The sequence below is a fragment of the Oncorhynchus mykiss genome, chromosome Y, assembly GCF_013265735.2.
Source record: "Oncorhynchus mykiss isolate Arlee chromosome Y, USDA_OmykA_1.1, whole genome shotgun sequence".
In the NCBI taxonomy this organism is placed as follows: Eukaryota; Metazoa; Chordata; class Actinopteri; order Salmoniformes; family Salmonidae; genus Oncorhynchus; species Oncorhynchus mykiss.
In genome coordinates this window covers 18,173,743-18,198,441 of record NC_048593.1, presented here as the reverse complement: position 1 = coordinate 18,198,441, position 24,699 = coordinate 18,173,743, and positions in this window count along the sequence as shown.

Here is a 24,699-nt window from a genome sequence, read left to right as displayed (position 1 = left end):
TGCTAAGCCATCACAGTTATAACTGCCTATACTTATTTCACCATTTACTATAATGAGATACAAGTTTCACTTCTATTCATCAATACTGTATATTTTTGTAAACTTACCATTAAAAAGTATCGTATTGATTGAGTGTCCATATAGCTGTACCATGATATTTGCACTACTACTGAGTAAACCTCCAACAGTTCTCCACTATTTCACCCACTAAACCCCGCCCCCATCCAAGTTGGGTTGTCGTCTCAGTGACTGGCAAACCACCCCTGTCCACCTGTTTCCTAGGGCCTTTGAGAGATTGCGACCCATCCTTTAAGAATTGCACAGACTACCACCAAAGGAACAGAAGCAGATGAACTGCCAAAAGCATTTCCAACATCCTCAGCTTGATTTAATAGTGAAGATATCAAAACTATGGTATCATGTAGTAACCATAAGTGTTAATTAAATATAAAATATATTTTGATTTGTTTGAGATTCTTGTTTAACAATTTTTGGCTTATTACAAGATTCCATACAGTATGTGTTATTTAAACGTTTTGTTGTCTTCCTTATTATTCTACAAATGTTGAAAAGTAAAAAAATTAAGAAATCCTTGAATGAGTAGGTGTCCAAACTTTTGACTGGTACTGTATATATTAAAATAATATTGTATATCTTAATTTTTCCACAATGAATGAATAATATGCGTAATTACGTAGGCAGTTCATACGAAGGACTGTTACCTACAGTGGTTCTTCCTTAAAGGTTGGAGCTTATGCCGCGACTGTTTCTGTATATGGGATTGATGTGACAAAAATTACATTTTTTGGCAAGAAATTGTGATTCATCTTATATTGTCCCTAACATCATTAGCCCATAGCAACAGATGTGGGATACACACACACACATCCACTTCCCACCCTTCCTCCACAAACAACCACAAGCTCAGATGTTGAACAGTTGTTCCATCCCCTAGTCCAACTCAAGAGAAGACTTTGTGTGAATGAATATACAGTCAAAAAGGTTTGTTTGAGAAGGTATGCAAAATTTAGCAAGAATGGGGATATTTGATTAACCAATGTCAAGTCCTAGCTGATGGAGCCCAGATGCACCCCTTTCCCCTGAAACACACACACGCTGGTCCCCCGTTTTGACCATTTTCCGAAGCATCTCTGTGCAGTCAGACCTTGTGATTATTTTGTGCCAGCAGGGTCAGAATTTTTCATATTATCCTCACCCATCCGGGGGCTTTGGCTTTGTAGGACCAACCCTGCTAGGCAGGCGAAGCCTCTTGAGGGGACGGTGCTGCTTTAGTGGGTCTCTGGTCGTATTTATCTTTCTGTCTTGGCTGCATATTGGCTACTTGCAGTAGGCCTATGAGACAGATAAGGACTTCTTAGTGTGTGGGTCGCTCTGGTGGGTGTCTAGGGTATAGCGTTGGGGAACGTTCCATCATGATTGGACAATAAATAAATAAACTAGATTTGTGACCCATTTCAGGAAACTAGGCGTATCTCGCAAGTCACGACTTCACAGGAAAGCCAATTTAGCGTTATTTTATATTTTTTTGGGCAGAAATGCCTTCTGGAACATGTGAACTTTCTTGTGCCTTAATAACAAAATTGTAAATATGTGTTGAATAAGGTTGTTAAATTATGAACCTTGTTGGTTAAGCCACAGAAAATGTCAGCAACCTTCCCACTAGCCATGATTGGCTGAGATATTACATGGGCTGGACATGCTGAGAGAGGAGTTCGGATCGGTCTGCCATATAGAATGCTTCTGTCTAATTTAATTGGTCAGTCTGTGTTGGTAATCCTGTCGAACGCGGCTTTAAAAAAATGTATTGTGTAGTGGATCTGCATAGCTAAGTGTTGCTCTCCACTTTCTGGAGCACCAAGTTTTGAAATCAGTGGAATTAGAGTGAGCTTACAAGTTTATCAACTTTCAAAGCAGAATTACTTTCCCATTTTTCCTCAACAATGCAGTGTATGATATAGCAGTTTGTTGCTCCGAGTCTCTACTTTTATCCAATGTAAAAAAAATGTTTTAATAATAATTCAAATGTTTCTACATAAGACCAAATCCAGGTGGTGAGTCACATTTATAATTTATTTTAAAATGTATATGTATATCCCAGATCCACACAAAATTGAAAGGTCTCTGTCACAACTCCTGCTTGCAGACACAAATGGGCTCTGGCATTTGTAATCATTTTACTGTCACTCACTAAACTCCAGTACAAAAACACACACCACAGCTTCCATCACAAAACACCTGCACATACCCACATACTGTGCCTTTTATGCCCTCTGTTTGCTGTGTTTATATCCCTGCCATGTTGATTCCTACCTAATTTCAGACTTGAGTACTTTTGTGTTCCAGTTCTTTAATTTCAATAATGAGCCTATCTATTTATAAATAATAAAAATACAAAGTCGATAACTAATTATTTTGCAGCATTCCCTACCTTGAATAGTATATTCATAGTTTATTTCTTTATTAATTGTCTTTTTTTCTTCTTTTTTTATTACAATCCTTGTAATGGAGAGTATGCCACACAGGAGAAATGCTCACTAACAGGGACGTAAACAAATTTCTGCACAAAATTTGAGAATCATGAAAATTCTGGGATCTTTTTATTTCAGCTCATGAAACATGGGACCAAAACTTTACATGTCGCGTTTATATTTTTGTTCATTGAATGTTATGATACATCTCTGAGACCAGGTTGCTTACTGAGTTGTAACAACAAAGGAGAATTAAGGTGAGCATTTATACTGAACAGTAATATAAACCCAATATGTAAAAAGTATTGGTCCCGTGTTTCATGAGCTAAAATAAAATATCCCACAAATGTTCCATACGCACAAATTGCTAATTTCTCTCAAATGTTGTGCACACATTTGTTAACATCCCTGTTAGTGAGCATTTCTCATTTGCCAAGATAATCCATCCATCTGACAGGTGTGGCATATCAAGAAGCTAATTAAACCACACGATCATTACACAGGTGCACATTGTGCTGGGGACAATAAAAGGCCACTCTAAAATGTGCAGTTGTGTCACACAACATAATACCACAGATGTTTCAAGTTGAGGGAGTCTAATTTCGATACTCATGGCAAACGATCTGAATACTTATGTAAATAAGGCATTTCTGTTTTTTCTGTCTTTTTTTTAATACTTGCAAAAATGTCAAACTGTTTTCCCTTGTCATTATGGGTTATTGTGTGTAGATTGATGTACTTTACTGTTATTTAATCAATTTTAGAATAAGGCTGTAACATAACAAAATTTGGTAAAAGTCAAGTGGTCTTGAGTACTTTCTGAACGCACTGTATGTCTCAAGTTGAGGGAGCGTGCAATTGACATGCTGACTGCAGGAATGTCCATCAGAGCTGTTGCCAGAGAATTTAATTCCAGCTGATAGATCGGAGGAGTATTTCCATCTGTAATAAAACTCTTTGTGGGAAAACTCATTCTGATTGGCTAGGCGTGTCTCCCAATTGTGTGGGTTTATGCCCTCCCAGGCCCATCCATGCCTGCGCCCTTGCCTAGTCATGTGAAATCCATAGATTAGGGCCTAATGAATTTATTTTATTTGACTGATTTCCTTTATGAACTGTAAATCAGTAAAATCTTGAAATTGTTGCATGTTGCATTTATATTTTTGTTCAGTATACATTGGTTGTTAGGATAATTTACATGAAAGGTTAGGGAAAGGAAATGACAAAGGTTAGGTGAATTGGTTTAAGTTTAGAATTAGCTTTAGAGGAAGGGTTAGCAAATGTTTTACAGTTGTCCCATACGGGACTCAAACACACAACCTTTGCTGGATGGATAGACCTGTTTGTTGTCCTTGTTAATGCAGACAGAGAAGAACTCCAACTTCTTAATCATAGCCTCAATATTGTCTCTCACATTGAATAAAGTTGCGGAGAGTCCCAGTAATCCTAGATTCAGATCATTCAGGCGAGAAAAAACATCACCCAGATGGGCCAGTCGTGTGAGAAACTCATCATGCAAGCTATCAGACAAGTGAAAAATATGGTCAGTAAAGACTTTAAGCTCGTCTCTCAATTTAAAAAACGAGTCAATACTTTTCCCCTTGATAACCAGCGTATGTTGTAAAAGCATTACATGGTCGCTGCCCATATCGTTGCATAGTGCAGAAAATATGAGTATTCAGAGGCCTTGCTTTAACAAAGTTAACCATTTTCACTGTTGTGTCCAAAACTTATTTCAAGCTGTCAGGTATTCCCTTGGCAGCAAGAGCCTCTTGGTGGATGCTGCAGTGTACCCAAGTGGCGTAGGGAGCAACTGCTTGCACATGTGCTACCACTCCACTATGTCTCCCTGTCGTAGCTTTTGCGCCATCAGTACAGATACCAACACATCTTGACCACCAAAGTCCATTTGATGTCACAAAGCTGTCCAGTACTTTAAAAAAATTCTCTCCTTTTGTCCTGGTTTCCAGTGGTTTGCAGAAGAGGATGTCTTAATTGACCCCATAAACGTAACGGACATATACCAGGAGCTGTGCCAGGCCCACCACATCTGTTGACTCATCCAGCTGCAACGCATAGAATTCACTGGCTTGTATGCAAAGCAGTAATTGCTTCAAAACATCTCCTGCCATATCACTGATGCATCGCGAAACAGTGTTGTTTGATGAAGGCATTGTCTGTATATTTGTTTTGTCCTGAAAAAGCTGAATCTTTCTTAAAAGTAAAGCATGCCATGTTGGTGTACTACTCTTTTTGTCCCAGCCATATCCGCAGCAGCAGGAAGAATTAAGTCCTCCACAATAGTATGGGACTTGCCTGTCCTAGCCACTAGGTAGATAACCATATACGATGTTTCTAGCCACTTCTTATTAATGATATCTGTTGCTTTTAATGTATGCTCAAAAGTCGTCTTAATTCTCGCTCAATCTTCTGTGGCTTATTTTTCAAATTGGCTTGTTTTGTTTCTAAATGTCTGCCGAAGAGTGAAGGTTTCAGTGAAGGTTTCATTGAGCTGTGAGATAGTACTTTTGCACATTTAACAGACTGTGGCTGAGGAAAGGCACTACTCCCAATATAAGTGAAGCCCAAATCAACGTAGTTCTCATAATATTTGCACCTCTTCGATGGTCCAATGTTCCTGTCTGTTGTTCGGTGCTTTCCCGGGTAAGGGGGCAATAGCTCTTCGGCTGCATCAGATTCACAACTGTCAGTGTCCATGCTAGCTGGGCTAACAACAAATGTAGAATTACTGATGCTAGCGTTGGATGTGCACGTGGAAGCAGAACAACTTGTGTCGTCGACAAGTGCAGCTGTAATACTACCAGTAGAGCTGGAATGTGTCTCTATGGAATCGAGCCTTACCAAATGAACTGTTTGAAAATCGGAAGAATTAAAAAAAAAAAGCTGTATATATATATATATTTGTTTAAATATTTTTTGGGGTGAATCACATTTTTATTTGGCGTACACCCGACGGCATTGCGCATACCTCAGTTTGGGAATACCTGCAGTAGAGGACAATACCAAATTGTTTATTACAGAGCTGTTGTAGAATATTTATATATTTTGTTGTAGATGTATGGTGACATCAGAATCACAAACAGTCTTTTGCCAGTAAGCTGTGGACCACCAATCTTAGGCCTACTGCATGTACTGTAGAACTGCTGTGATGTAGCAGCAGCTGTGTGCCCCCTTAGCTCTGAGAGTCAGAGTGACTGAGGGCACTGATGCAGCAGAGATGGCCTGGCCACTAGAAGACAACCATCTGCTCTCCCCTCCTCTCTTCTGCTCTACCCTCCTCTCCTCTGCTCTCCCCTCCTCTCCTCTGCTCGCCCCTCCTCTCTTCTGCTCGCCCCTCCTCTCCTCTCCTCTGCTCTGCTCTCCCCTCCTCTCCCTTCCTCTCCTACTCTCTTCTCCTCTGATCCTCTCTGTTCTGGATGAAGACAGATGACGTTGTTCTCCCTCAAACAACAGCAAATGTGGATCACTTACCATACCATGTTTTATACACGTTTCCACACATGAGCATACAACCTGGATCATGACATGAAACAAAAGAAAGCAGATCAAAAGGTATTTGGCGTACATAGAAAGGACATATCTGTTTTATTCAGTAATAGGTTTCTAGCCCTTAGAAATTACTGCAGATTTATAGAGTATGTCACTATGGTTACAGATCCTTCATATCAGTTACACAGCCCCAGCAACCTTAGATCTATTCTCCCCCCCCCCCCCCCTCTTCTCGGTCTCTCTCTTTCTCCCAGTCTTTCTCTCCCCGATCTCTTTATCCCCCCTCTCTCTCTTCCTCTCCCTCCCAGACAGTGATTGAGACAAGACCTCCCTGTCTCCCTCCCCCTCATCAGACAGTGATAAGAACCAGACAGAAATGTGTACAGATCCCAGAGATCCTCTTCCTTCCATTTCTTTGTCATCTCCTTTCTCTGCTATTCTAATCTCATCTCTATCTTTAATTATGTCTGATTGTCCTCTCACCTCTCACATCTATTATTCATTTTGCCTTTAGCTATCTCCTTTGTGTCCCACTCCTGAGGGGCCCAAATGAAATGACAGGATGATAGATGCATTTTCATAGCAGGCAGAATGGAGGGGGCCACTTCAATTGGCCGTTTTGTTAGCCGTCTTTGACATTTGAAGAGCAAAAAGAAGTCTGGGGACTTTGTGATGTCACAGAGGTGTTACCTCTAATGACCTGTTGGTGGCAGTGTGTACCCTTCTAAGTCCCCGTGGAGCCCTAGGGAGAGACTCAATTGCATATTCCTTGCATCCTCTCTCCTCGCCTCCTCATGATCCATTGTAGGAGAAAGCTAGAGGTGCCTTTCCCTTCTGACCTTCTCCCCCAATGGGTTTTGAGAAGGAGGTGAGGAGAGAGGAAGCGAGGAGTATGCAATTGAGATTCTCCCCTCGGCTCTGGTTTTACGGTTCTGTCTTCACAATACAGTACATGTGCGGTATATGACTAGGAAACAAGAGGATGAGGATAGGAGTGCTGTTCATATGTTCCGATGTTGATCTCAGCCCCAACAGTATGGCTTACATCCTGTTACATCACAAAAATCACCAACAAATGAAATGTCTGACACTAACTCTTAATGTCCATCATAATAATTGCCATGTCATAGATTTTCCCATGAGATGACAAAAGCTGGTTTATCTATTCCAAATGAAGGCTGGAGAAAGTTGCGTGCAACATAACCATGTCTTAATGTCCGCTAGATAAGTGGTTTCAACTGTAACAAGCTGCAGATGGGATGTGTGTTATCATTGAGCCCTCAGTCTCAATGTTGGGAGCTCCTAGCAGAAGTGAAGCTTCAATAATAGTGCCTGACTCCCTAATAGACAGAGGCAGTGTCTCCTTTGTATCAACTGTGATTGTTTACCCGTATATGAAGAGCACAACAGAAATAGTAATGCAGCCTAAGTAAATACCTGGCCGCAGGCTAAACTAGTATGTAAACACTATTAGAATACAGGCTCTGGTCGTCATTCTATTCCAGGAAAATTAAACTATTCTAATGACCTAGGTCGACAGACAGTGTTTTGCTCTTCGTATTCCTTAGCGCACGAGATTACTCTGCTTCGCGTTGTATTTTTCCTTTTCATTGTTATCATTCTTTTAAACTTGATTTGGTTTTTATGTATTTGACGGGTGCCTGAGGGCAAGGCTTAACCATTGCTACAGGAAAAATATGAACCATTGGATCAACAGGAAAAATATGAACCATTGGATCAACAGGAAATATAAGTTAACAAGTGGGCTCCTGCTTAGCGTTTCGCATAGCATCTGCATCCAGTGCAACACTTCCTTTCAACTCAAAGGAATGGGTGAAGTCTCGCATGATTTCACACACACCCACACAAGGACAAACACACACACCCTTAATATATTTCTAAGATCTGCATCTAAATTCAACAAGAAAATCAATGGTAATATACTCTATACAAGGCTAATAGCTTTCTGTTTTAATTATAGTCCTAATGAACTCATAAAATGTAGCAGGACAAAACACAGTCTGGTATATTTAATTTTTTTGTTCATTTTATTTGTTTTAATGGTCTATGAATATCTATATTATGGTTTATCATTCTCAGACTATTTAAATTGTATGCAGGGAGCCTTTAGGCAAAATAATATTTCATAACTGACAGTTGAATACCATACCTACAGAGAACTGAAAAAGCAACTAAGCAACAAATATTCCGGAAAGAATTCAACTGGGAATGCCAAGAACATCATATACTGAACAATAATATAAACGCAACATGTAAAGTGTTGGTCCAATGTTTCATGAGCTGAAATAAAATTATTTTCCATTGGCACAAAAAGCTTATTTCTCTCAAATGGTTTTTACTGTCAAGATTCCCATCTTCATTTTTCACTGTATCATTGTGCGCCCTCACCCTCCTTAGAAATGTGAAATCATTGCCTCAAAATGGATTGTTGTTGACTTGACACATAGTGGAAGGGTGTGTGTGTACTTATGTGTTTCTGCACGCGCGCGTGCCTGGGAGCATATGTGTGTCCTCACATAATGTATGTTTATCTCTCTCCCTAACCATTTGAGTGACACAGGCTGTAACTATCTGATGGTTCACGCTTCAGTGCGCCTGGTGCGGCGGAGGTTTACACAGCGCCAGCCCCTGGCAGAGTGGAAATTAGACGATAATGCAGTCGTTGAGCCCGCCAGTAGGCTAAGCCGTCACACACACACACACACACACACACACACACACACAATTCTCTCAGGTCTCTGTATTCACACAGGTTCACCTCCCTACATGTCATTAGCATCATTCCATTTCCAGTCTCTGCAATTTCCCCCGAGCTGCTTGCATGACAAGTGTTCTGAAACTCCATAAAAACTTAATCTAGCTACTGCTCCCTGAAACTGGGCAAACTCCAACTATGAAATTAGTTCAAATGAAATTAAGTGGATTGGATATTGGAAGTAATGCGTTAGAACAGAACAGTACGTTTTAACGACAATGGGTCAGTGAGTTTTATCTGCAAACTGTGTTAAGTAGAGAGACTGGTGCTATCTGCAAAGACTTGTATATGGCGTCGCCACACAAAGCTGCCTTAATGATGATCAGTAATAATGAACCCATGCAATTAAACAACGTAACACTGAATAGAAGGACCTGGGACAAAACATCTCCCTCTGCAACTGGATCCTGGATTTCCTGACGGGCCGCCCCCCAGGTGGTAAGGGTAGGTAACAAAACATCCGCCAAGCTGATCCTCAACACAGGGGCCCCTCAGGGGTGCGTGCTCAGTCCCCTCCTGTGTTTCCAACACCATCATTGAGTTTGACACAACAGCGGTAGCTCTGATCACCAACAACGATGATACATCCTATAGGGAGGAGGTGCGAGCACAACAACATCTCCCTCAATGTGATCAAGACAAAGGAGATGATTGTAGACTACAGGAAAAGAGGACCAAGCATGCCCCCATTCTCATTGATGGGGCTGCAGTTGAGCAGGTTGAGAACTTCAAGTTCCTTGGTGTCCCCATCACCAACAAATTAACATGGTCCAAACACACTAAGACAGTCGTGAAGAGGGCACGACAAAGCCTATTCCCCCTCAGGAGACTGAAAAGATTTGGCATGGGTCCTCAGATCCTCAAAAGGTTTTACAGCTGCACCATCGAGAGCATTCTAACTGGTTGCATCACTGTCTGGTATGGCAACTGCTCAGCCTCCGACCGCAAGGCACTACAGAGGCTAGTGCGTACGGCCCAGTACATCACTGGGACCAAGCTTCCTGCCAACCAGGACCTCTATACCGGGCGGTGTCAGAGAAAGGCCCTACAAATTGTCAAAGACTCAAGCCACCCTAGTCATAAACTATTTTGCAATTATGTTAGCATAGCTATAAACTGTTGTTCTGATTAAAGAAGCAATAAAACGATCCTTCTATATACTAGTTGAGTATCTGGAGCATCAGCATTTGTGGATTCGATTACAGGCGCAACATGGCTAGAAAGAAAATACATTTCTTCTGAAACTCATCAGCCTATTCTTGTTTTGGGAAATTAAGGCTTTACCATGAGAGAAAATGCCAAAAAACTGAAGGTCTCGTACAACGCTGTGTACTATTCCCTTCACAGAACAGCGTAAACTGGTTCTAACCAGTATAGGAAGAGGAGTGGGAGACCCCGGTGCACAACTGAGCAAGATGGCAAGTACATTAGAGTGTCTAGTTTGAGAAACAGACGCCTCACAAGTCCTCAACTGGCAGCTTCATTAAATAGTACCCGCAAAATACCTGTCTCAAATGTCAACAGTGACGAGTTGTCTCCAGGATGCTGGCCTTCTAGTTCCTCTGTCCAGTGTCTGTGTTCTTTTGCCCATCTTAATATTTTATTTTAATTGGCCAGTCTGAGATATGGCTTTATCTTTGCAACTCTGCCTAGAAGGCCAGAATCCCAGATTCGCCTCTTCACTGTTGACTTTGAGACTGGTGGTTTGTGGGTACTATTTAATGAAGCTGCCAGTTGAGGACTTTTGAGGCGTCTGTTTCTCAAACTAGACATTCAGTTGATGCACTGGGGCCTCCCACTCCTCTTTCTATTCTGGTTAGGGCCAGTTCCCGCTGTTCTGTGAAAGGAGTAGTACACAGCGTTGTACGAGATCTTCAGTTTCTTGGCCTTTATGAGCCTGTAATCGAACCCACAAATGTTGATACTCAACTAGTCTAAAGGCCAGTTTTATTGCTTCTTTAATCAGAACAGTTTATCTGTGCTAACATAATTACAAAAGGGTTTTCTAATGATCAATTAGACTTTTAAAATGAGAAACTTTGATTAGCTAACACAACGTACCATTGGAACACAGGAGTGATGGTTGCTAATAATGGGCCTCTGTACACCTGTGTAGATATTCCATAAAAAATCTGCCGTTTCCAGCTACAATAGTAATTTCCAAAATTAACAATGTCTACACTGTATTTATGATCTTTTTTTTTTTACTGGACTAAAAATGTGCTTTTCTTTCAAAAACAAGGACAATTTTAAGTGGCCCCAAACTCTTGAACGGTAGTGTACATATTACCTAAATTACCTCGACTAACCGGCACATTGACTCTGTACCGGTACCCCTTGTATATAGCCTCCACATTGACTCTGTACCGGTACCCCCTGTATATAGCCTCCACATTGACTCTGTACCGGTACCCCCTGTATATAGCCTCCACATTGACTCTGTACCGGTACCCCCTGTATATAGCCTCCACATTGACTCTGTACCGGTACCCCCTGTATATAGCCTCCACATTGACTCTGTACCGGTACCCCCTGTATATAGCCTCCACATTGACTCTGTACCGTAACACCCTGTATATAGCCTCCACATTGACTCTGTACCGTACCCCCTGTATATAGCCTCCACATTGACTCTGTACCGGTACCCCCTGTATATAGCCTCCACATTGACTCTGTACCGTAACACCCTGTATATACCACCCACCACTGCGACTTGTATGCTCTAGTCGGCTGGCCCTCGCTACATATTCGTCGCCAGACCCACTGGCTCCAGGTCATCTACAAGTCCATGCTAGGTAAAGCTCCGCCTTATCTCAGTTCACTGGTTACGATGGCAACACCCATCCGTAGCACGCGCTCCAGCAGGTGTATCTCACTGATCATCCCTAAAGCCAACACCTCATTTGGCCGCCTTTCGTTCCAGTTCTCTGCTGCCTGTGACTGGAACGAATTGCAAAAATCGCTGAAGTTGGAGACTTTTATCTCCCTCACCAACTTCAAACATCTGCTATCTGAGCAGCTAACCGATCGCTGCAGCTGTACATAGTCTATTGGTAAATAGCCCACCCATTTTCACCTACCTCATCCCCATACTGCTTGTATTTATTTATTTTTATTTTTCTGCTCTTTTGCACACCAATATCTCTACCTGTACATAACCATCTGATCATTTATCACTCCAGTGTTAATCTGCATAATTGTAATTATTTGCCTACCTTCTCATGCCTTTTGCACACAATGTATATATAGACTCCCCTTTTTTCTACTGTGTTATTGACTTGTTAATTGTTTACTCCATGTGTAACTCTGTGTTGTCTGTTCACACTGCTATGCCTTATCTTGGCCAGGTCGCAGTTGCAAATGAGAACTTGTTCTCAACTAGCCTACCTGGTTAAATAAAGGTGAAATAAAAAAATAAAAATAAAAAATAGCCTCCACATTGACTCTGTACCGTAACACCCTGTATATAGCCTCCACATTGACTCTGTACCGTAACACCCTGTATATAGCCTCCACATTGACTCTGTACCGGTACCCCCTGTATATAGCCTCCACATTGACTCTGTACCGGTACCCCCTGTATATAGCCTCCACATTGACTCTGTACCGGTACCCCCTGTATATAGCCTCCACATTGACTCTGTACCGGTACCCCCTGTATATAGCCTCCACATTGACTCTGTACCGTAACACCCTGTATATAGCCTCCACATTGACTCTGTACCGTAACACCCTGTATATAGCCTCCACATTGACTCTGTACCGGTACCCCCTGTATATAGCCTCCACATTGACTCTGTACCGGTACCCCCTGTATATAGCCTCCACATTGACTCTGTACCGGTACCCCCTGTATATAGCCTCCACATTGACTCTGTACCGGTACCCCCTGTATATAGCCTCCACATTGACTCTGTACCGGTACCCCCTGTATATAGCCTCCACATTGACTCTGTACCGTACCCCCTGTATATAGCCTCCACATTGACTCTGTACCGGTACCCCCTGTATATAGCCTCCACATTGACTCTGTACCGTAACACCCTGTATATAGCCTCCACATTGACTCTGTACCGTACCCCCTGTATATAGCCTCCACATTGACTCTGTACCGGTACCCCCTGTATATAGCCTCCACATTGACTCTGTACCGTAACACCCTGTATATAGCCTCCACATTGACTCTGTACCGTAACACCCTGTATATAGCCTCCACATTGACTCTGTACCGTAACACCCTGTATATAGCCTCCACATTGACTCTGTACCGGTACCCCCTGTATATAGCCTCCACATTGACTCTGTACCGGTACCCCCTGTATATAGCCTCCACATTGACTCTGTACCGGTACCCCCTGTATATAGCCTACACATTGACTCTGTACCGTAACACCCTGTATATAGCCTCCACATTGACTCTGTACCGTAACACCCTGTATATAGCCTCCACATTGACTCTGTACCGGTACCCCCTGTATATAGCCTCCACATTGACTCTGTACCGGTACCCCCTGTATATAGCCTCCACATTGACTCTGTACCGGTACCCCCTGTATATAGCCTCCACATTGACTCTGTACCGGTACCCCCTGTATATAGCCTCCACATTGACTCTGTACCGGTACCCCCTGTATATAGCCTCCACATTGACTCTGTACCGGTACCCCCAGTATATAGCCTCCACATTGACTCTGTACCGGTACCCCCTGTATATAGCCTCCACATTGACTCTGTACCGGTACCCCCTGTATATAGCCTCCACATTGACTCTGTACCGGTACCCCCTGTATATAGCCTCCACATTGACTCTGTACCGGTACCCCCTGTATATAGCCTCCACATTGACTCTGTACCGTAACACCCTGTATATAGCCTCCACATTGACTCTGTACCAGTACCCCCTGTATATAGCCTCCACATTGACTCTGTACCGGTACCCCCTGTATATAGCCTCCACATTGACTCTGTACCAGTACCCCCTGTATATAGCCTCCACATTGACTCTGTACCGGTACCCCCTGTATATAGCCTCCACATTGACTCTGTACCGGTACCCCCTGTATATAGCCTCCACATTGACTCTGTACCGGTACCCCCTGTATATAGCCTCCACATTGACTCTGTACCGGTACCCCCTGTATATAGCCTCCACATTGACTCTGTACCGGTACCCCCTGTATATAGCCTCCACATTGACTCTGTACCGGTACCCCCTGTATATAGCCTCCACATTGACTCTGTACCGGTACCCCCTGTATATAGCCTCCACATTGACTCTGTACCGTAACACCCTGTATATAGCCTCCACATTGACTCTGTACCGTACCCCCTGTATATAGCCTCCACATTGACTCTGTACCGGTACCCCCTGTATATAGCCTCCACATTGACTCTGTACCGGTACCCCCTGTATATAGCCTCCACATTGACTCTGTACCGGTACCCCCTGTATATAGCCTCCACATTGACTCTGTACCAGTACCCCCTGTATATAGCCTCCACATTGACTCTGTACCGGTACCCCCTGTATATAGCCTCCACATTGACTCTGTACCGGTACCCCCTGTATATAGCCTCCACATTGACTCTGTACCGGTACCCCCTGTATATAGCCTCCACATTGACTCTGTACCGGTACCCCCTGTATATAGCCTCCACATTGACTCTGTACCGGTACCCCCTGTATATAGCCTCCACATTGACTCTGTACCGGTACCCCCTGTATATAGCCTCCACATTGACTCTGTACCGGTACCCCCTGTATATAGCCTCCACATTGACTCTGTAACGGTACCCCCTGTATATAGCCTCCACATTGACTCTGTACCGGTACCCCCTGTATATAGCCTCCACATTGACTCTGTACCGGTACCCCCTGTATATAGCCTCCACATTGACTCTGTACCGGTACCCCCTGTATATAGCCTCCACATTGACTCTGTACCGGTACCCCCTGTATATAGCCTACACATTGACTCTGTACCGTAACACCCTGTATATAGCCTCCACATTGACTCTGTACCAGTACCCCCTGTATATAGCCTCCACATTGACTCTGTACCGGTACCCCCTGTATATAGCCTCCACATTGACTCTGTACCGGTACCCCCTGTATATAGCCTCCACATTGACTCTGTACCGGTACCCCCTGTATATAGCCTCCACATTGACTCTGTACCGGTACCCCCTGTATATAGCCTCCACATTGACTCTGTACCGGTACCCCCTGTATATAGCCTCCACATTGACTCTGTACCGTAACACCCTGTATATAGCCTCCACATTGACTCTGTACCGTAACACCCTGTATATAGCCTCCACATTGACTCTGTACCGGTACCCCCTGTATATAGCCTCCACATTGACTCTGTACCGGTACCCCCTGTATATAGCCTCCACATTGACTCTGTACCGGTACCCCCTGTATATAGCCTCCACATTGACTCTGTACCGGTACCCCCTGTATATAGCCTCCACATTGACTCTGTACCGGTACCCCCTGTATATAGCCTCCACATTGACTCTGTACCGTACCCCCTGTATATAGCCTCCACATTGACTCTGTACCGGTACCCCCTGTATATAGCCTCCACATTGACTCTGTACCGTAACACCCTGTATATAGCCTCCACATTGACTCTGTACCGTACCCCCTGTATATAGCCTCCACATTGACTCTGTACCGGTACCCCCTGTATATAGCCTCCACATTGACTCTGTACCGTAACACCCTGTATATAGCCTCCACATTGACTCTGTACCGTAACACCCTGTATATAGCCTCCACATTGACTCTGTACCGTAACACCCTGTATATAGCCTCCACATTGACTCTGTACCGGTACCCCCTGTATATAGCCTCCACATTGACTCTGTACCGGTACCCCCTGTATATAGCCTCCACATTGACTCTGTACCGGTACCCCCTGTATATAGCCTACACATTGACTCTGTACCGTAACACCCTGTATATAGCCTCCACATTGACTCTGTACCGTAACACCCTGTATATAGCCTCCACATTGACTCTGTACCGGTACCCCCTGTATATAGCCTCCACATTGACTCTGTACCGGTACCCCCTGTATATAGCCTCCACATTGACTCTGTACCGGTACCCCCTGTATATAGCCTCCACATTGACTCTGTACCGGTACCCCCTGTATATAGCCTCCACATTGACTCTGTACCGGTACCCCCTGTATATAGCCTCCACATTGACTCTGTACCGGTACCCCCAGTATATAGCCTCCACATTGACTCTGTACCGGTACCCCCTGTATATAGCCTCCACATTGACTCTGTACCGGTACCCCCTGTATATAGCCTCCACATTGACTCTGTACCGGTACCCCCTGTATATAGCCTCCACATTGACTCTGTACCGGTACCCCCTGTATATAGCCTCCACATTGACTCTGTACCGTAACACCCTGTATATAGCCTCCACATTGACTTTGTACCAGTACCCCCTGTATATAGCCTCCACATTGACTCTGTACCGGTACCCCCTGTATATAGCCTCCACATTGACTCTGTACCGGTACCCCCTGTATATAGCCTCCACATTGACTCTGTACCGGTACCCCCTGTATATAGCCTCCACATTGACTCTGTACCGGTACCCCCTGTATATAGCCTCCACATTGACTCTGTACCGGTACCCCCTGTATATAGCCTCCACATTGACTCTGTACCGGTACCCCCTGTATATAGCCTCCACATTGACTCTGTACCGGTACCCCCTGTATATAGCCTCCACATTGACTCTGTACCGGTACCCCCTGTATATAGCCTCCACATTGACTCTGTACCGGTACCCCCTGTATATAGCCTCCACATTGACTCTGTACCGTAACACCCTGTATATAGCCTCCACATTGACTCTGTACCGTACCCCCTGTATATAGCCTCCACATTGACTCTGTACCGGTACCCCCTGTATATAGCCTCCACATTGACTCTGTACCGGTACCCCCTGTATATAGCCTCCACATTGACTCTGTACCGGTACCCTCTGTATATAGCCTCCACATTGACTCTGTACCAGTACCCCCTGTATATAGCCTCCACATTGACTCTGTACCGGTACCCCCTGTATATAGCCTCCACATTGACTCTGTACCGGTACCCCCTGTATATAGCCTCCACATTGACTCTGTACCGGTACCCCCTGTATATAGCCTCCACATTGACTCTGTACCGGTACCCCCTGTATATAGCCTCCACATTGACTCTGTACCGGTACCCCCTGTATATAGCCTCCACATTGACTCTGTACCGGTACCCCCTGTATATAGCCTCCACATTGACTCTGTACCGGTACCCCCTGTATATAGCCTCCACATTGACTCTGTAACGGTACCCCCTGTATATAGCCTCCACATTGACTCTGTACCGGTACCCCCTGTATATAGCCTCCACATTGACTCTGTACCGGTACCCCCTGTATATAGCCTCCACATTGACTCTGTACCGGTACCCCCTGTATATAGCCTCCACATTGACTCTGTACCGGTACCCCCTGTATATAGCCTACACATTGACTCTGTACCGTAACACCCTGTATATAGCCTCCACATTGACTCTGTACCAGTACCCCCTGTATATAGCCTCCACATTGACTCTGTACCGGTACCCCCTGTATATAGCCTCCACATTGACTCTGTACCGGTACCCCCTGTATATAGCCTCCACATTGACTCTGTACCGGTACCCCCTGTATATAGCCTCCACATTGACTCTGTACCGTAACACCCTGTATATAGCCTCCACATTGACTCTGTACCGTAACACCCTGTATATAGCCTCCACATTGACTCTGTACCGGTACCCCCTGTATATAGCCTCCACATTGACTCTGTACCGGTACCCCCTGTATATAGCCTCCACATTGACTCTGTACCGGTACCCCCTGTATATAGCCTCCACATTGACTCTGTACCGGTACCCCCTGTATATAGCCTCCACATTGACTCTGTACCGGTACCCCCTGTATATAGCCTCCACATTGACTCTGTACCGTACCCCCTGTATATAGCCTCCACATTGACTCTGTACCGGTACCCCCTGTATATAGCCTCCACATTGACTCTGTACCGTAACACCCTGTATATAGCCTCCACATTGACTCTGTACCGTACCCCCTGTATATAGCCTCCACATTGACTCTGTACCGGTACCCCCTGTATATAGCCTCCACATTGACTCTGTACCGTAACACCCTGTATATAGCCTCCACATTGACTCTGTACCGTAACACCCTGTATATAGCCTCCACATTGACTCTGTACCGTAACACCCTGTATATAGCCTCCACATTGACTCTGTACCGGTACCCCCTGTATATAGCCTCCACATTGACTCTGTACCGGTACCCCCTGTATATAGCCTCCACATTGACTCTGTACCGGTACCCCCTGTATATAGCCTACACATTGACTCTGTACCGTAACACCCTGTATATAGCCTCCACATTGACTCTGTACCGTAACACCCTGTATATAGCCTCCACATTGACTCTGTACCGGTACCCCCTGTATATAGCCTCCACATTGACTCTGTACCGGTACCCCCTGTATATAGCCTCCACATTGACTCTGTACCGGTACCCCCTGTATATAGCCTCCACATTGACTCTGTACCGGTACCCCCTGTATATAGCCTCCACATTGACTCTGTACCGGTACCCCCTGTATATAGCCTCCACATTGACTCTGTACCGGTACCCCCAGTATATAGCCTCCACATTGACTCTGTACCGGTACCCCCTGTATATAGCCTCCACATTGACTCTGTACCGGTACCTCCTGTATATAGCCTCCACATTGACTCTGTACCGGTACCCCCTGTATATAGCCTCCACATTGACTCTGTACCGGTACCCCCTGTATATAGCCTCCACATTGACTCTGTACCGTAACACCCTGTATATAGCCTCCACATTGACTTTGTACCAGTACCCCCTGTATATAGCCTCCACATTGACTCTGTACCGGTACCCCCTGTATATAGCCTCCACATTGACTCTGTACCGGTACCCCCTGTATATAGCCTCCACATTGACTCTGTACCGGTACCCCCTGTATATAGCCTCCACATTGACTCTGTACCGGTACCCCCTGTATATAGCCTCCACATTGACTCTGTACCGGTACCCCCTGTATATAGCCTCCACATTGACTCTGTACCGGTACCCCCTGTATATAGCCTCCACATTGACTCTGTACCGGTACCCCCTGTATATAGCCTCCACATTGACTCTGTACCGGTACCCCCTGTATATAGCCTCCACATTGACTCTGTACCGGTACCCCCTGTATATAGCCTCCACATTGACTCTGTACCGTAACACCCTGTATATAGCCTCCACATTGACTCTGTACCGTACCCCCTGTATATAGCCTCCACATTGACTCTGTACCGGTACCCCCTGTATATAGCCTCCACATTGACTCTGTACCGGTACCCCCTGTATATAGCCTCCACATTGACTCTGTACCGGTACCCCCTGTATATAGCCTCCACATTGACTCTGTACCAGTACCCCCTGTATATAGCCTCCACATTGACTCTGTACCGGTACCCCCTGTATATAGCCTCCACATTGACTCTGTACCGGTACCCCCTGTATATAGCCTCCACATTGACTCTGTACCGGTACCCCCTGTATATAGCCTCCACATTGACTCTGTACCGGTACCCCCTGTATATAGCCTCCACATTGACTCTGTACCGGTACCCCCTGTATATAGCCTCCACATTGACTCTGTACCGGTACCCCCTGTATATAGCCTCCACATTGACTCTGTACCGGTACCCCCTGTATATAGCCTCCACATTGACTCTGTAACGGTACCCCCTGTATATAGCCTCCACATTGACTCTGTACCGGTACCCCCTGTATATAGCCTCCACATTGACTCTGTACCGGTACCCCCTGTATATAGCCTCCACATTGACTCTGTACCGGTACCCCCTGTATATAGCCTCCACATTGACTCTGTACCGGTACCCCCTGTATATAGCCTACACATTGACTCTGTACCGTAACACCCTGTATATAGCCTCCACATTGACTCTGTACCAGTACCCCCTGTATATAGCCTCCACATTGACTCTGTACCGGTACCCCCTGTATATAGCCTCCACATTGACTCTGTACCGGTACCCCCTGTATATAGCCTCCACATTGACTCTGTACCGGTACCCCCTGTATATAGCCTCCACATTGACTCTGTACCGGTACCCCCTGTATATAGCCTCCACATTGACTCTGTACCGGTACCCCCTGTACATAGCCTCCACATTGACTCTGTACCGGTACCCCCTGTATATAGCCTCCACATTGACTCTGTACCGGTACCCCCTGTATATAGCCTCCACATTGACTCTGTACCGGTACCCCCTGTATATAGCCTCCACATTGACTCTGTACCGGTACCCCCTGTATATAGCCTCCACATTGACTCTGTACCGTAACACCCTGTATATAGCCTCCACATTGACTCTGTACCGTAACACCCTGTATATAGCCTCCACATTGACTCTGTACCGGTACCCCTGTATATAGCCTCCACATTGACTCTGTACCGGTACCCCCTGTATATAGCCTCCACATTGACTCTGTACCGGTACCCCCTGTATATAGCCTCCACATTGACTCTGTACCGGTACCCCCTGTATATAGCCTCCACATTGACTCTGTACCGGTACCCCCTGTATATAGCCTCCACATTGACTCTGTACCGGTACCCCCTGTATATAGCCTCCACATTGACTCTGTACCGGTACCCCCTGTATATAGCCTCCACCTTGACTCTGTACCGTAACACCCTGTATATAGCCTCCACATTGACTCTGTACCGTACCCCCTGTATATAGCCTCCACATTGACTCTGTACCGGTACCCCCTGTATATAGCCTCCACATTGACTCTGTACCGTAACACCCTGTATATAGCCTCCACATTGACTCTGTACCGTAACACCCTGTATATAGCCTCCACATTGACTCTGTACCGTAACACCCTGTATATAGCCTCCACATTGACTCTGTACCGGTACCCCCTGTATATAGCCTCCACATTGACTCTGTACCGGTACCCCCTGTATATAGCCTCCACATTGACTCTGTACCGGTACCCCCTGTATATAGCCTACACATTGACTCTGTACCGTAACACCCTGTATATAGCCTCCACATTGACTCTGTACCGTAACACCCTGTATATAGCCTCCACATTGACTCTGTACCGGTACCCCCTGTATATAGCCTCCACATTGACTCTGTACCGGTACCCCTGTATATAGCCTCCACATTGACTCTGTACCGGTACCCCCTGTATATAGCCTCCACATTGACTCTGTACCGGTACCCCCTGTATATAGCCTCCACATTGACTCTGTACCGGTACCCCCTGTATATAGCCTCCACATTGACTCTGTACCGGTACCCCCAGTATATAGCCTCCACATTGACTCTGTACCGGTACCCCCTGTATATAGCCTCCACATTGACTCTGTACCGGTACCCCCTGTATATAGCCTCCACATTGACTCTGTACCGGTACCCCCTGTATATAGCCTCCACATTGACTCTGTACCGGTACCCCCTGTATATAGCCTCCACATTGACTCTGTACCGTAACACCCTGTATATAGCCTCCACATTGACTCTGTACCGGTACCCCCTGTATATAGCCTCCACATTGACTCTGTACCGGTACCCCCTGTATATAGCCTCCACATTGACTCTGTACCGGTACCCCCTGTATATAGCCTCCACATTGACTCTGTACCGGTACCCCCTGTATATAGCCTCCACATTGACTCTGTACCAGTACCCCCTGTATATAGCCTCCACATTGACTCTGTACCGGTACCCCCTGTATATAGCCTCCACATTGACTCTGTACCGGTACCCCCTGTATATAGCCTCCACATTGACTCTGTACCGGTACCCCCTGTATATAGTCTCCACATTGACTCTGTACCGGTACCCCCTGTATATAGCCTCCACATTGACTCTGTACCGGTACCCCCTGTATATAGCCTCCACATTGACTCTGTACCGTAACACCCTGTATATAGCCTCCACATTGACTCTGTACCGTACCCCCTGTATATAGCCTCCACATTGACTCTGTACCGGTACCCCCTGTATATAGCCTCCACATTGACTCTGTACCGGTACCCCCTGTATATAGCCTCCACATTGACTCTGTACCGGTACCCCCTGTATATAGCCTCCACATTGACTCTGTACCAGTACCCCCTGTATATAGCCTCCACATTGACTCTGTACCGGTACCCCCTGTATACAGCCTCCACATTGACTCTGTACCGGTACCCCCTGTATATAGCCTCCACATTGACTCTGTACCGGTACCCCCTGTATATAGCCTCCACATTGACTCTGTACCGGTACCCCCTGTATATAGCCTCCACATTGACTCTGTACCGTAACACCCTGTATATAGCCTCCACATTGACTCTGTTCCGTACCCCCTGTATATAGCCTCCACATTGACTCTGTACCGGTACCCCCTGTATATAGCCTCCACATTGACTCTGTACCGTAACACCCTGTATATAGCCTCCACATTGACTCTGTACCGTAACACCCTGTATATAGCCTCCACATTGACTCTGTACCGTAACACCCTGTATATAGCCTCCACATTGACTCTGTACCGGTACCCCCTGTATATAGCCTCCACATTGACTCTGTACCGGTACCCCCTGTATATAGCCTCCACATTGACTCTGTACCGGTACCCCCTGTATATAGCCTCCACATTGACTCTGTACCGTAACACCCTGTATATAGCCTCCACATTGACTCTGTACCGTAAAAACCCTGTATATAGCCTCCACATTGACTCTGTACCGGTACCCCCTGTATATAGCCTCCACATTGACTCTGTACCGGTACCCCCTGTATATAGCCTCCACATTGACTCTGTACCGGTACCCCCTGTATATAGCCTCCACATTGACTCTGTACCGGTACCCCCTGTATATAGCCTCCACATTGACTCTGTACCGGTACCCCCTGTATATAGCCTCCACATTGACTCTGTACCGGTACCCCCTGTATATAGCCTCCACATTGACTCTGTACCGGTACCCCCTGTATATAGCCTCCACATTGACTCTGTACCGGTACCCCCTGTATATAGCCTCCACATTGACTCTGTACCGGTACCCCCTGTATATAGCCTCCACATTGACTCTGTACCGGTACCCCCTGTATATAGCCTCCACATTGACTCTGTACCGTAACACCCTGTATATAGCCTCCACATTGACTCTGTACCAGTACCCCCTGTATATAGCCTCCACATTGACTCTGTACCGGTACCCCCTGTATATAGCCTCCACATTGACTCTGTACCGGTACCCCCTGTATATAGCCTCCACATTGACTCTGTACCGGTACCCCCTGTATATAGCCTCCACATTGACTCTGTACCAGTACCCCCTGTATATAGCCTCCACATTGACTCTGTACCGGTACCCCCTGTACATAGCCTCCACATTGACTCTGTATTGGTACCCCCTGTATATAGCCTCCACATTGACTCTGTACCGGTACCCCCTGTATATAGTCTCCACATTGACTCTGTACCGGTACCCCCTGTGTATAGCCTCCACATTGACTCTGTACCGGTACCCCCTGTATATAGCCTCCACATTGACTCTGTACCGGTACCCCCTGTATATAGCCTCCACATTGACTCTGTACCGGTACCCCCTGTATATAGCCTCCACATTGACTCTGTACCGGTACCCCCTGTATATAGCCTCCACATTGACTCTGTACCGGTACCCCCTGTATATAGCCTCCACATTGACTCTGTACCGTAACACCCTGTATATAGCCTCCACATTGACTCTGTACCGGTACCCCCTGTATATAGCCTCCACATTGACTCTGTACCGGTACCCCCTGTATATAGCCTCCACATTGACTCTGTACCGGTACCCCCTGTATATAGCCTCCACATTGACTCTGTACCGGTACTCCCTGTATATAGCCTCCACATTGACTCTGTACCGGTACCCCCTGTATATAGCCTCCACATTGACTCTGTACTGGTACCCCCTGTATATAGCCATCAACATTGACTCTGTACCGGTACCCCCTGCCTCGCTGTTGTTATTTGACTTCTGCTGTTTAATTATTTGTTTCTTTTATTTTCAATTTTTTACTTAACACTATTTTTTCTTAAAACTTCCTAAAGCATTGTTGGTTAAGGGCTTGTAAGTAAGCATTTCACTGTTGTATTCGGCATATGTCACCAATACAATTTGATTTGAAATTACGCTAGATATGGATTTAAAATGGTAGTACAGAAGTTAGTGGGTGGCTTTACTTACCTTGTTCCACTGCTGCACTTACCGCATGCCCACGGTAAGTTATGCAAACAGACCGCTCTTTTGGGACAAGATATTTTCACAACTGCAATGTTGTGAAACATTTATTCTGATTATTTCCAGGGATACACAACATCCTGAAAATATCTAGATATGTCACATCTAGCGCTCAACGTCGCCGGTTCAGTAACCACCGGTCCTGGCAGCCCATCATTAAGCACATCTGTGCCTCATCGTTCGGCACACCTGGACTTCATCACTACCCTGATTACTTCCCCTTTATCTAGCACTCCTTAGCATCAGTCTTCAGGCAGTATTGTTTCTGTGTTCATATCCAGACGCTTCTGTTGTTTTGTATCGATCTATGTTCTTTATTATTAAACTCATGAACTGTACCTGCTTCCTTACTCCCAGTGTCATCGTTACAAGATATGTTTGTTAGAAAGAATTCTCTATTTCCCTTGACGGAGTGATGCTGAATAAAATGGCTTAATTTACCCCACTCCTCCCTACTTGGCAGGGTAAAACGGAATCTGAAATGTAT